Source organism: Pogoniulus pusillus, chromosome 5, assembly GCF_015220805.1.
Source record: "Pogoniulus pusillus isolate bPogPus1 chromosome 5, bPogPus1.pri, whole genome shotgun sequence".
Lineage (NCBI taxonomy): Eukaryota > Metazoa > Chordata > Aves > Piciformes > Lybiidae > Pogoniulus > Pogoniulus pusillus.
Genome location: NC_087268.1, coordinates 31,867,584 through 31,881,912, shown reverse-complemented (window position 1 = coordinate 31,881,912; position 14,329 = coordinate 31,867,584). Strand labels below are relative to the sequence as shown.

Below are 14,329 nucleotides of genomic sequence, written 5' to 3'. Positions count from 1 at the left end.
ACGTAGTGTTGATGAGTACAGTGGAGGAGATCATGAATGTGGACCCTGTGCACCATACCTACTACTGTAAGGGTCAAGTCTTGTGTTGCCTGGAAGAGAAAGACATTACCACAAGATGCTCCTGGCAAGCGGGAACAAAGTGGTTCTTGGTGGCTTTGGGGACCCCTTAATCTGTGACAATGAAATTGTCAGGGATGGGGATTCCCAGTGCCTACGCCGCTTTGGCAGAGGGGAGAAATTAATTAATGCAAGAGGATATTTATAAAAATATTTATATTTATTCACTTCCAATATTTCAATTCTTGCCACTCCCAACCACTGAACTTTAATATTACAGGGTTCTTTACACAGTTATGAAGACGTTATAGGATATATATCTACAGAAAACTTATTCCTAACTATTAAACATTCAAACTATTAACAGAGAGAGAGTTTCCCTGTGGCTCAATGCTACCTGAGGACTTATACTGTTTGCCCAGCAAAGCTGAGCTGAAAACTGCTCTCTGCTTTATGGCAGAGGTAATAGAAATTACAGAGGCATCTACTCTCAATTCTTATCAATTATTAATCACTCTCCAGGCTGTGTCAGCCTATTGCAAGTGTCCAATTCTTCAGGGTCTCTGCCTGTGGACTTCTAGGCTGGAATCCTCCAGCATCAGGGGAAATGGCAGGCTCTGCTCCTTACTGCTGGTGGATCTTGCTGGCTGCTCTCTCCAGGGGTACGCAGGCAGGATCTCCAGGTGCAGAGGCAGGACTCCATGCAGTCTGAGCACGGGTCCAACACTTGCTCCTCAGGCTGATCGAATGCAGACAAGTGAGTCTGCTCCTGGCAACCCGCGGCAACAGCGCACACCAGGCAATCATACGAAGGCAGGCATAAAGCTGCAAGGAAGCATGCACATGAGCAGGCAAGCAATGTGGTGGAGCTGCAAGTAATGTGGGGAAGGCTGCACGTGAGCCTGTGCACCTCTATTTATCAACTGTAGGCCAAGAGTCAATGGTCTCTTTGGCCACTCGAGTGACCAATCAGGTTGGCAGTCAGCCGAACCCTACCACACTGGGTAAAACCCACAGGCCTGGACTCCAGGTATGGGAATCACATGGGCCCAGCACCAGGCAGGCCCAAGCTGGGCGTGTGGGGACTTACACAATCAGAGGTCCCTTTGTGCTCGTTTGCCCCTGGTGCAGGCAGAGACATGTCCAGGCAGGGCAGGCATAAATAAGCCTGCTTTCAGGCCTACAGGCCCTCCACAACATAAATCTCAACTGAGGACATGAAGAAGTGGGATGGTGAACCTATTCCTGAACCAGAGACTTGTGTACATGAGCTGAGAGAGAAGATCACAGAATCAATCAGGGTTGGAAGGGACCACAAGGATCAGCCAGTTCCAATCCCCCTGTCATGGACAGGGATACCCTACCCTAGATCAGGCTGCCCACAGCCTCATCCAGCCTGGCCTTAAACACCTCCAGGGATGAGGCCTTAACCATCTCCCTGGGCAACCCATTCCAGGCCCTCACCACTCTCATGCTGAACAACTTCCTCCTCACATCCAGCCTGAACCTACCCATCTCCAGCTTTGCTCCATTCCCCCTAGTCCTGTCACTCCCTGATATATAAGATGGTAGTTAGAAAGAGATTATGTAAATAAGCAGTAAAGGTAGCTGCTGTATAGAGCCAAGAAGGTGATCAATGATCTTTCAGATAGAGAAGAACTGAGATTACATCCCTTGATCCTGATGAGATCACCTCTGGTCAGGCATCACCAAGGCCAGATAGTGAATACTCTGATGAAGACCAGTAGAAGGTTCCTGTCTTCAGCCAGGAGGAGGAAAGGGGTGACAGGGTGTACTAGACTGTGTGGATTTGGTGGCCTGGCACATTAAAGCCACAGAAGTCTATGGGTATAAAGCATTAGTAGACACAGGTGCAGAGTATATATTGATGCTATCAGGGCATAAAGGCATTGAATCCATCTGGATTTCTGGAATAACAGGAGGCTGCCAGGAGTTGTCTGTACTAGATGCTGAAGTGAGCCTAACAAGGAACAAGTGGGAAAAGCATCATGTGATTGGCCCAGAGTCCCCTTATGCTCTTGAGATAACCTCAAGAGAGGGTAATTCTAGGGCCCAGCGGGCTATCAGTGGGCTTTTGGTGTGCCCAAAATATCAAGGGAAGATCAAACAGCTGTCTACTCTGCCTGTCCTTTCAGAGGATTCCTTCATTGTGGGATTGCTGCAGGTTGAGGAGCAACAGGTGCCAGTTGCTACCAGGATGGTGCACTGTCAGCAATATCACACAAACCGAGACTCCCTGGTTCCCATCCATGAGCTGATTCATTAACAGCAGATCCGGGGAGTGATCAGTAAGACATGCTCACCTTTTGATAGTTCCATCTGGCCATCTGATGGAGGGGTGAGATTAACAGTGGACTATCATGGCTTGAACAAATTGACTCCACCACTGAGTGCTGCTGTACCAGAGATGCTGGAATCATAGAATCAAGCAGGTTGGAAGAGACCTCCAAGATCATCCACTCCAACCTAGCACCCAGCCCTAACCAGTCAACTAGACCATGGCACCAAGTGCCTCATCCAGTCTTTTCTTGAACACCTCCAGGGACAGTGACTCCACCACCTCCCTGGGCAGCCCATTCCAATGCCAATCACTCTCTCTGTCAAGAACTTCTTCCTAACATCCAGCCTATACTTCCCCTCGGACAACTTGAGACTGTGTCCCCTTGTTCTGTTGCTGGTTGCCTGGCAGAAGAGACCAATCCCCACCTGGCTGCAATGTTCCTTCAGGTAGTTGTAGACAGCAATGAGGTCCAGTATGAGCTGGAGTGAAAGGCAGCCAAGTGGTATGCTACAATCCATGTCCCCAGTGCACTTCTCAATTCTGTCTGCTGCAGAGTGCAGGTGACAATTTGCTTTCACAGGGAAGGGTATGCAATACACATGGAATCCACTGTCTGTGGGGTGGAAGCATAGCGCCACCATTTGTCATGGACTGATTCAGACTGCACTGGGGAAGGGTGATGCCCCTGAACATCTACACTATATTGATGACATCATTGTGCGAGGAGACAAGGCAGAAGTGGTGTTTGAGAAGGGAGAAAAAATTGTTTGGATTCTTCTGAAGGATGCATTTGCTATAAAGAAAAGCAAGGTCAAAGGACCTGCACAGGAAATTCAGTTCCTGGAATAAAATGGCAGTATGGACATCGTCATGTACTTATGGATGTGGTCAACAAGACAGCAACCATGTCTCTGTCATCTAACAAGGAGAAATAGGATTTCCTCAGCCTCCTGTGGTTCTGGAGAATGCATGGTCCAGGTTATAATCAGGTGTGAGTCCTCCCTATTGAGTAACCTGAAAGAAGAACCATTTTGAGTGAGGCATTGAGCAACAACAAGCCTTCAAACATATAAAAAATGTGGCAGCATGTGCAGTAAGACTTGGGCATATCCAAACAGGACCATTGTGCAAAATATCCTCTACACCTCAGCCAGGGTGCAAGGCCTCACTTGGAATGCCTGGCAGAAGAAGTCAGGTGAAAGCCAAAGTCAGCCATTGGGATTTTTAAGTAGAGGATATCAAGGATCAGAAGCCCACTATACACCAACTGAGAAGGAGATCTTAGCAGCATATGAAAGAGTTTGTGCTGCTTCAGAAGTAGTGGATACAGAAGCACCTCTCCTCTTAGCACTCAGGTTGCCTGTGCTGCACTGAAAGTTCAGAAGGAATATGCCTTTTATGAATGATGTGATGAGCACAACATGGAATAAGTGGGTAGAGCTGATTACACAGCAAGCTCGACTGAGGAAACCCAACCACTCAGGGATTCTGGAAGAGATTCTGGACTGGCCAGAAAGCAGGGATTTCAGAGCGTCACCTGAGGAAGTGGTTTGTGCCCAGGAGGCACCACCATACAGTATCACCAAGGTTGGAAGAGACCTCACAGATCATCAAGTCCAACCCTTTACCACAGTGCCCAAGGCTAGACCATGGCACCAAGTGCCACATCCAACCTTGCCTTGAAGTGCCCCAGGGACGACGACTCCACCACCTCCCCGGGCAGCCCATTCCAGTGTCCAATGACTCTCTCAGTGAAGAACTTTCTCCTCACCTCGAGCCGAAATTTCCCCTGGCACAGCCTGAGGCTGTGTCCTCTTGTTCTGGTGCTGGCCACCTGAGAGAAGAGAGCAACCTCCTCCTGGCCACAACCACCCTTCAGGTAGTTGTAGACAGCAATAAGGTCACCCCTGAGCCTCCTCTTCTCCAGGCTAACCAATCCCAGCTCCCTCAGCCTCTCCTCCTAGGGCTGTGCTCAAGGCCTCTCACCAGCCTCGTCGCCCTTCTCTGGACACGCTCGAGCATCTCAGTGTCCTTCCTAAACTGGGGGGCCCAGAACTGAACGCAGTACAATGAGTTATCCAAAACTGAAAGGTGTTTTGCTTTGTTTACTGATGGCTCCTGTTGTATGGTAGGAAACCATTGGAAGCGGAAAGCTGCTGTATGGAGTCCTACATGACAAGTTGAGGCCACTGAAAGAGAAGGTGAATAGAGTCAATATGCTGAATTGAAACCCATCCAGCTGACTCTAAAGACTGCAGAGAGAGAAAAGTGGCCAGTACTTTATACAGATTCCTGGGTGGCAGCTAATGCCCTGTGGGGCTGGCTACGACAGTGGAAGAAGATAAATTGACAATGCAGGAGTAAGCCCATCTGGGCTGCTTTATTCTTAGAATCACAGAGTCATAGAATCATTGTTGCAAGACATTGCTGTTCAGGTAGAAAACATGACTCTGAAAGTACGTAGTGTTGATGCTAACTTACCTAAGAGTCGTACTAATGAGGAACACCAAAGTAATGAGCAAGTGGACAAGGCTGCAAGAATTGATGTAGCTCAAGTGGATCTGGACTGGGAGCATAAAGGTGAGCTGTTTGCATCTCTCCCTAGATGTCCTGATGTTTCATGGGCCCATCGAGCTACAATGTACAGACAGGCTTCTGATCGAGGGGTGGACCTGACCATGGAAGCCATCACACAGGTCATGCATGATTGTCAAACATCTGCTGCAATCAAATGAGCAACCAGAGTGAAATCTCTCTGGAACAAAGGACAGTGGCTGGAATTTCGCTACGGTGAGGCCTGGCTGATTGACTGTATTGGGCCACTGCCATGAGCACACCAGGGCACGTGCTACATCCTCATCATGGTAGAGGCAACTACAGGTTGGTTGGAAACATATCCAGTAAACCGTACCACTGCCAGAAACAGAGTCTTAGGACTTGAAACGCAAACCTTGTGGCAACATGGTGAACTGCCCATCCCTGTGCAATGCAGGGCTGTGTAATTAAAATGAGTCTTACCTAATACAAGAGGGGTGTCAGTTTGGCCTTGTGGTCCTGTATTTCCTGATTTAGTGGAATTCAACTATTTTGGCTTTGAACCCTTCCTTTGGGGTTTGTAGTTGGGTTTTATTCAGCTGAGAAGACAGCAAACATTTTTCTGTTGGTGTATGACCTCGGCTACAGTAATACTAGGGTGTATTTTGTTGTGGTTGTTATTGAGTCATTCAGAATACAAGCAAAAAAAAAAAAAATCTAGCAAAGTGATATGCAAGAATTCAAAATGAGACACTGCACAAAACCAATGGTCTATTTGATGCATTAATTTTGAAATCCAGCTGTGCAAATTTGGTTTGAGAACTCATCAGACAGACCCTAAGAAAACACTTTATGAATTAAAGCTCACTAATGGGTCTAGCTGAGCAATATTTTTCAGCTGAAATGTGTTCTACAGAACAAAGACAGTTGAGCAAGTGCAGTAATGCTCTTAAAATTATAATAATAATGCAGTAAAAGCATATGATACACAATTCCCTCAAGCAGCACATCTTCAACGGGAAGCCTATAGATTTTTTAGTTTGTAGGTGGTAGATTATGAAGACATGGGCGGGAACTGTATTGGATAGAGGGAAGAGGAGCCTAACAGAAATGCTGTTTATCCCAGAAGTCTCCCTCTACTGTATTGAAATATTTTTCTTTATTCTTCCTTTTTTTCCACCCTGAGAGATGCATTTGGAAGCTTATTTTTGAATGCCAAAGGAATATGATGTTTAAGTAGCAGGGGAATGGCAGCAGGTGGACTGCAGGGGTGGCCTCGGTAAGAGGGCTGCCTATGCCAGACGCAGCCATTTCCAGCTCTCTCTGCTGGATCTACCACTGGCCACAGCTGATAGCATCAGTGAGGCTGGTGATGCTTCATGATAATATCTTTTTAAAAGGGTAGTAAACACTGAACAGGCAGAGGAATGAAAAAACAAGGTGCAAAGTAACAATGCAAACATCAAGCTCAGAAAAGGAGGAGAAGGAAGACCAGATATCCATGCTGCAGTCCATGAAGGGAGGGAGCTGCACCAGAGCGGTTGGAGTGATTGGTAGAAACAGCATTCACTGCTCTGAGGTTCATAAAATCATAGAATTACAGAATATCTCAAGTTGGAAGGAATCCATAAGCATCATTGATGCCAGCTCTCTGCCTCTCAGAGGAACACAAACTCTATAAAGGAGAGGCTGAGGGAGCTGGGGTTGTATAGCCTGGAGAAGAGGAGGCTCAGATCTCATTGCTGTCTACAGCTACCTGAAGGGAGGATGTAGCCAGGTGGGGGGTGGCCTCATCTCCCAGGCAATCACCAATAGAACAAGGGGACACAGTCTCAAGTTGTGCCAGGGGAAGTCTAGGCTGGATGTTAGGAGGAAGTCTTCCCAGAGAGAGTGATTGGCATTGGAATGGGCTGCCCAGGGAGGTGGTGGAGGCACCATCCCTGGAGGTGTTCAAGAAAAGCCTGGCTGAGGCACTTGGTGCCATGGTCTAGTTGTCTGGCTAGGGCTGGGTGATAGATTGGCCTGGATGATCTTGGAGGTCTCTTCCAACCTGGTTGATTCTATGACTACTTTAAACTCAACCATATGACTAAGAGCATTGTCCAGAAGCTCCTTGAACTCTCAGCTCACTGATGAAAGAAGATCTTTTAACAAGGCCATAGCAATAGGAAAGATGCAAGCTCTTTCAAGATCTGTCCTCCTACAACCTCTCCCAATCTAGATAAGATCCACTTTGGGTTAGCAGCTTTGATCTTAAGCCTGCACTATAAAGCCCAGACTGCATGTGCAGATACTAAACCCAAATAAATAAAACAGCAAATTTAAATTGTCAAAGCTTGACAGATATCACTTGAATGCTGGAATTGCAACTCTCCAGAGTAGTGCATATTAAAGTTCCACACTGTTTAGTAGGAAAGTTTTTAGCCCCTGACAGAAGAAAGACATACACAGGAGGACAGCAGTGACCCCTCTCTGTTACTGTGCAAATAGGGTGCAAGGACAAGAGAGAATGTGTCTGCGTCCCAATGAATTAGATCATTAAAACAGTCAGAGCTGCCATAGTCATAAAAGAAGTTCTAAAGACAGCCTACAGAGAGGCTCCACAGCACATTATTTTGCAGTGGCTTGGAAGTTCCCTTTGTTGCTGCTGAAATCAAGAAAATGCTGCTCTTCCAGGATTTTCACTCATTCAGAGACACTAAGAAAGTGAAAAAGAATCTTTCCTGTCAGTGTTGAGACAGATTATACAAGATTACTCAAGAACGTCAAACACTCTGTAAGATTATCAGTAACACGAGATCTCCCTCTTTAACATATGGACTGTGGGATTCCCTCCAGACAGGAGGAACACAAAGGCTGCAAATCAAAGACACGTGAAAACACCCTACAATAGTCTCTGCAGCAGTTTCTGGTTTCATGTTGGTTGGCACAGCATTGACATCAGTGGTTGCTTCAGTGATAAAGAAAACAGTTGCTTTGCCCTCTCCCCCATGCAGATAATTCTTTATTAGATGGCTGATAGTAACAATTAAATGTTTGTAGTTACATTATTCACTGCTGAACTCTGGCATGTGATGTTACCTGTCAACTATGCCCTCTCTACTGAGATCAGTTGTAAGATTGTGTTGTTTGGGGGATTTTTTTAATTGGCCTCTTAATTCATATCAGCAGGTGTCCTTTTCTGAAACATTTTTATTGTCACAGAGGGTGAATATTAACTACTACACTGAGAATAAAAAGCAGATGATCACATGCAAAGTTCTGGAATATTATAAGAAAGGAGGATATGATTATTATACAAAATTTAAATCTCATTAATAACTGCCATGAACTTTCTGTGGCTGCCAGCAGAGATATCCTAGGGCAATACTATGGACTGAGCAGCTTCAGAAGAGCAGCCTGCTTATGAGGCACTGACACAGCAACAAAAGCCAATGATGAGAAGACCAAAACTTAAGCAATTGGACTCTACACCCAAACACTGAGCAGCTTTCACAAACAGCTGCTATCCACAGTCACCATTCAGAAATGGAAACTTTCAAGAACCACAGTGCTTACCTCACAACAGCGGAGAAGTTGCAATCTCACTTAATAATTTTAATAGCAGTTGCTTCATACTATGAGAGCTTAGCATCTGTAACTTGGCCCTACAAGTACTGAAAGACAGTTTTCTTTTGTAATGTTAAAAAAAAAATGCTATTAGGCTTTGGTACCTGCTGATATTAGAAATAATTGCTATTAAGAGCATCTTGCATAGCAGCAAGAAATGAACTAACCAAATCTCTTTTATTGTCTCCAAAATAAACATGTCTGGCTTCAATGAAACACATTCTTGGTGGCTGCAACCAACATAGAATGTGGTGACCACCAACACGGAGCTTGTTGCAAGCATTAGCTGTGTGACATCAGTTCACAGAGAATAAATACCTGGGGCTTCAGAGACTTCTGCAAGAGTTATAGTAACAGATACAGGGACCAAAAATCTATTTAAACATGTGTTTAAATTAATATTGAGGCTTTAGCAAAGTCCAGAGCTGATGTGACAGCACAGTTACTATAACAGTGATACACAGAATCACAGAAATTTAGAGGTTGGAAGGGACCTCCAGGGATCATCCAGTCCAACCTCCTGCCAAGGCAGGATCTCCTAGGGTGGTCTGCACAGGAACACATCCAGATGGGTCTTGAAAGTCTCTAGAGAAGGAGGCTCCACAACCTCTCTGAGGAGCCTGTTCTAGTGCTCTATCACCTTCATTGCAAAGAAGTTTCTCTTCATGTTGAGGTGAAACCTTCTGTGTTCTAATTTGCAGCTGATGCTCCTTGTATTACTGCTGCTGATCAGCTAAGAGAGTGGCCCCATCCACTGGACATCCACCTCTCACATATTTATAGACGTTGATAAGATCTCCTCTCAGTCTTCTCCAGACTAAACAGCCCCAGGTTTCTCAGTCTCTTTTTGTAGGGGAGGTGCTAAAGTCCCCCAGACATCCTCATGGCTCTACTGGACTCTTTCCAGAAGGTCCCTGTCTCTTTTGAACTGGGGAGCGCAAAGTTTGACACAGTATTCCAGGTGTGGTGTCACCAGGGCAGAGTAGAGGGGGAGAAGAACCTCCCTAGACCTGCTGGACCCCATTGACTCTCTTGATCACAAGGGCACATTGCTGGCCCATGCAGAACTTGCTGTCCATAAGGACTCCAAGGTCTTTCTTTATAGATCTGCTTTCCAGCAGGGCAACCCCAGCCTGTACTGGTGCCTGTTGTTATTCCTCCCCAGATGTAGCACCCTGCACTTGTCTGTATTGAACTTCATATGGTTAGGCTTTGTCCAGCTCTCCAGCCTGTCCAGATCTCATTGGATGTCAGCACAGCCTGGTGGACTATCAGCTACTCCCCCCAGTTTTGTATCATCAGCAAACTTGCTGAGGGTGCAGTCAATGCCATCATCCAGGCAGCTAATAAAGACACTGAACAGAACTGGACCCAGTACTGATCCCTGGGGAATGCCACTGGCTACAGGCCTCCAACTTGACTCTGCCACTGATGACAACTCTCTGAACCCTGTTGTGGAGTCAGTTTTCAACCCACCTCACAGACCAGCCATCTGCACCATATCTCCTGAGCTTATCTATGAGGATGTTGTGGGAGACAGTATGAAAAGCCTTGCTGAAGTCAAGGCATATGACATCCACAGCTCTTCCCTTGTCTACCCATCTGGTCATGGTATCATAGAAAGTTATCAGAGTAGTCAAGCAAGATCTCCCCTTGGTAAATCCATGTTGGCTATGCCTGATAACCCTCTTTTCTTCCATGTGGTTAGAGATGGCCTCCAGAATGAGCTGCTCCATCACCTTTCCAGGGATGGCGAGTGAGGCAGTAATCAACCCTTCAGGGTGTTTGCCAGACATCTCTAAACGGGTGCCTCTGGATTTCCAGATGCAACTTAGTGTGGCAATTCTTTAAACTAGAATTCTCTGAATTCTTCACCTTCCCCTTTGTACACAAAACCCCCACTTGCCTCATGGGCCAAATTTTATTTTGACCAAAATGCTGCCTGCAAGTGATCCTACAAAAAACACATTAAGTGGAACATAAATAAAAACTTGACACTTTTTATTTCACAAGAGAGGAGAATTCATTCCCTAAAACATGTCTGAACTCATAATTGCAATTGGTGAAGCCAGAATTGCTGAAATAACAATAGAAATGCGGAGCTTGGTTTGGAGAGAAGAGAAGGAAGAAGGAGGGAAGAAGAAGGGAAAAGACCAGACTTCTGGTTTAAAGGAGAAATATAGCTTTAACTGTAGCTAAAAAGAAGAAAAAATAGACCCCAGAGGAGAAAGAAAAGTAAGACTTTCTCAAGTCCATCCTCAGATCTCAGATGAAAAAAAGGCCTAGGGAAGCACCAAGCAAGCCCCCAGGAGTTCATTACAGACCTCCAAGAAGCAGGGAAAGAGAAGAGAGCTGCACAGCTGCAGTGGAGAAGACATAGCAAGAATTCAGTTAACACTTTCTGAGTAGAGCAAAGAGGGAGCAAAACAGAAGGAAAGTAGTCGAAGACAAAACAAGGCAAAGCTTCTTCATTACACAAGGATGTAAGCTGCAAGTGACACTGAAAAACACAAATTTAGTGTTACAGGTCTCCATGGTCTACGTGAGTTATAGTTAGCTTTATCAAATGTGTTGCCATACTGGATTTTTCTGTTGCAAAACTCGGAGATACCTGTATTGTCTTGCTAAAAATAACTGCTTTCAAGCAAAAACCAGAATCTCAGCATGGCTTACCTAGGTCAGGACAGAGCTCGTCCATCCCATAATGCAGGTGAGGAAGAAGCTGACGTAGGGCAGCCTTCTCTCATGTTTGTAAAACTCCTTACTTAACCTTAGAGGTTCGACTGAGATTTTTTACTGGTTTAGAAGCCTAACGCTGATTTAGCCTAGATGTATATGGTGCCAGACCTTTGCATCATCAGGGAGGTACTCCTTGCTGGCCTAAATCAGTGACTTGATGCTGAGAGATTACCCTTCTCTGTGAGACAGCAAGCCGATGGAAAAGGCAGAGTAGCAGTGTAAATTGCAGGTTGTATCACCCAGGTTCTTTCTCTGACAAGTACAAGGCACATTACACTGGAGCTGGCAGTAGGCAAAACAATGCCTTTGCCTCGACTACAGAATCTGCAAAGTCTAGGTCAGCAGATTTGTTTCAAGGGATTGTCAGTCTGCTAAGAAGTTAATTTGCCCCTTTTGATTTCGGTTTAAATGGCTTCCTCTTAAGAGTGATTTGTCTAATTGTCTATAAAGAAAGTGCCATCAGTGCTGAGTTCCTCCCTCAGGACTCAGTGCTTACTCCCAGGACTCACTCAGCACCTGAATTGTAGCTCTTCTTTACAGGTCTGTTGTGGGTTAGGAACTCCCTCCCCTGCTATTTGAAATTTATAGGACCAGCTCAGATGAGTGGGAAGTAAGTTAAAGCTATATTTACAGTAATGCAAAATTTCCAAACATATATATACACAATATATTTAAAAGCATTTACAAGTATATACAAACTAGAAATAATACAGGAATCCAAACTTCCTTCTGGACAAAGAAACTGCCTAGAAGAGGCTCAAAGCCACCCTCTCTCTCCCCCTCTCTTTCCCAAACAGAAAACAAAACAAACCAGTAAAGTTTACTTTGTTATCTGCTAGCCAAGGTCAGTGGAGAGATTAGAATGAGCTGCAGGAGAAGGGAAGGGAAGAAGGGCGACGAGGCTGGTGAGAGGCCTTGAGCACAGCCCTACGAGGAGAGGCTGAGGGAGCTGGGATTGTTTAGCCTGGAGAAGAGGAGGCTCAGGGGTGACCTTATTGCTGTCTACAACTACCTGAGGGGTGGTTGTGGCCAGGAGGAGGTTGCTCTCTTCTCTCAGGTGGCCAGCACCAGAACGAGAGGACACAGCCTCAGGCTATGCCAGGGGAGATTTAGGCTGGAGGTGAGGAGAAAGTTCTTCACTGAGAGAGTCATTGGACACTGGAATGGGCTGCCCGGGGAGGTGGTGGAGTCGCCGTCCCTGGGGCTGTTCAAGGCAGGATTGGACGTGGCACTTGGTGCCATGGTGTAGCCTTGAGCTCTGTGGTAAAGGGTTGGACTTGATGATCTGTGAGGTCTCTTCCAACCTTGGTGAAGTGTCCCAGAACAAAGAGGGACAAATTATTCACATTTTAGTTTTTTATCCCTTTTAGCAAACCAATAAATGATAAAACATTTTACAACCAACGATCTAATAGATCTAATCAATGCTGGTTTTAATTGAACTCTCACATTTGTCTGTTCTCCCAAGTTATGCCATATGCACTGGAGCTGATAATACTTCTGCGTGGCAGATACACACAATAAGCAGCAACTATGATTCTGTCACAGTGTGTAGGATGCGGTGCTGCAGGCAAAATAATTTGATATCATATTTTCTCCACTGTGTCTGAAAAGCTGCCCTTGAAATCACATCTGATAAACTATTACATTTTAGAAAATTAGAGAGTAAAAAAAAATATATATAGACTAGGAAGTGACCTGAACTGAAATTGCATGGCAAGGATGTCAGCATGGTGATAACTTATTTGCTGACAGTATTTATACATACATCTTTTTTTGCTTAATAAGACTTCTGAAAGCTTTTAACTCTCTGACCTCTGGCTGTCAGTAGTGACCACCAAGAGAATTAATTGTTGTTAGGTTTTGTTTTTATTACAGCAATGATTGTGCAAATATATGTAGATTAAATGAAGGATAGGATGTAGCAAACAGTACTCCAGGTCATCCTCAGTGAGCTGAAAGAAGCAACTCAACACAGAGAAACTAGGGCTGGGGGATAGGTTGGACTGGATGATCTTGGAGGTCTCTTCCAACCTGGTTGATTCTATTCTATTCAGCCTAAGGAAGCCTACCCAGCACCCGTGAGCAATGTTTGAGCAATCACATAAGCAATGTCAGAGCAATCATGAGACCTAGCCCTACCTAGCCGGGGGGCCCACCAGGCCCCCCGGCCTTTGAATCCCCTCCACCATTCACCCAGTGATGCACCACAGAGCACTCACCGGTGATGATCCGAGGAGGATCCTTCTGCCCACAATGGGCAAACTTGGGGCTTGCCTTTCCTGGGGCCACTTATAAAGGGGAGTGGGTGGGGGGGAGCTAAGTGGTGACACCTGGGGTGGGAGGAGACTGCAATAGAATCCAGATTGAAAAGGGGAGTGGGCAGGGAGGGCAAAGTGGTGACACCTGGGGTGGGAGGAGACTCCAATAGAATCCAGATTGAAAAGGGGAGTGGGCAGGGAGGGCAAAGTGGTGACACCTGGGGTGGGAGGAGACTCAACAGAACCCAGGTGTTATGAGTTTGGGGGAAAAAAAGGGGAAGTGCATTGTGCGGGAGAAAAAGAGATGGATATGGTGGAGAAGGGAGGGAAATGGAGAGGAAAAGGATGGAGATGAGAACTGGAAGATGGAATGGTCTATTTGCAGTCATCTTGAATGTTAAATTGCACAGCAAGTGAGCTGTGAGTCTGGGCAGTCCTGTTTTCCTTGTGTTTCTTTTCCTTTGCCTTTCTCACATTTGTCAGCTTAGCTTATTTTTTTTACAGGCTGGATAAAGAGAAATATTTTTGCTTGGTGTTTTTGGAGATCAAGTCGAAGTATGTAATAAAATTATATACAAATCATTACTGAATAGAAGTCAGCAGTAAGATTCTGTAACATTTCATCACGAACAACAGTTTGCAAGTTATGCAGAGATGTCCACCAAGAAGCCAGAAACATGCTCTGATTTCAGCTTGGAGAAGACTCCACAGAGACCTAACAGTGACCTTCCAGTACCTAAAGGTGGCCAACAAGAAGGCTAAGGAGGGGCTGTTTACAAAGGTCTGAAGTGGCAGGATGAAGGGCAGTGGTTTTAAACTAGAGAAG

The 14,329-nt window shown here is 45.6% G+C and overlaps 1 long non-coding RNA gene across 1 annotated transcript; it reads right to left on the bottom strand.

The window, feature by feature from the left end:
* Nucleotides 1–258: 258 nt before the first annotated feature.
* On the bottom strand, nucleotides 259–2,445 carry LOC135175702 (uncharacterized). Its single transcript, XR_010302441.1, has 2 exons — nucleotides 2,382–2,445; nucleotides 259–882 (listed from the first exon to the last, which is right to left on the bottom strand). It is a non-coding gene; the product is annotated as an uncharacterized LOC135175702 (long non-coding RNA).
* Between the last annotated feature and the right edge of the window lie 11,884 nt (nucleotides 2,446–14,329).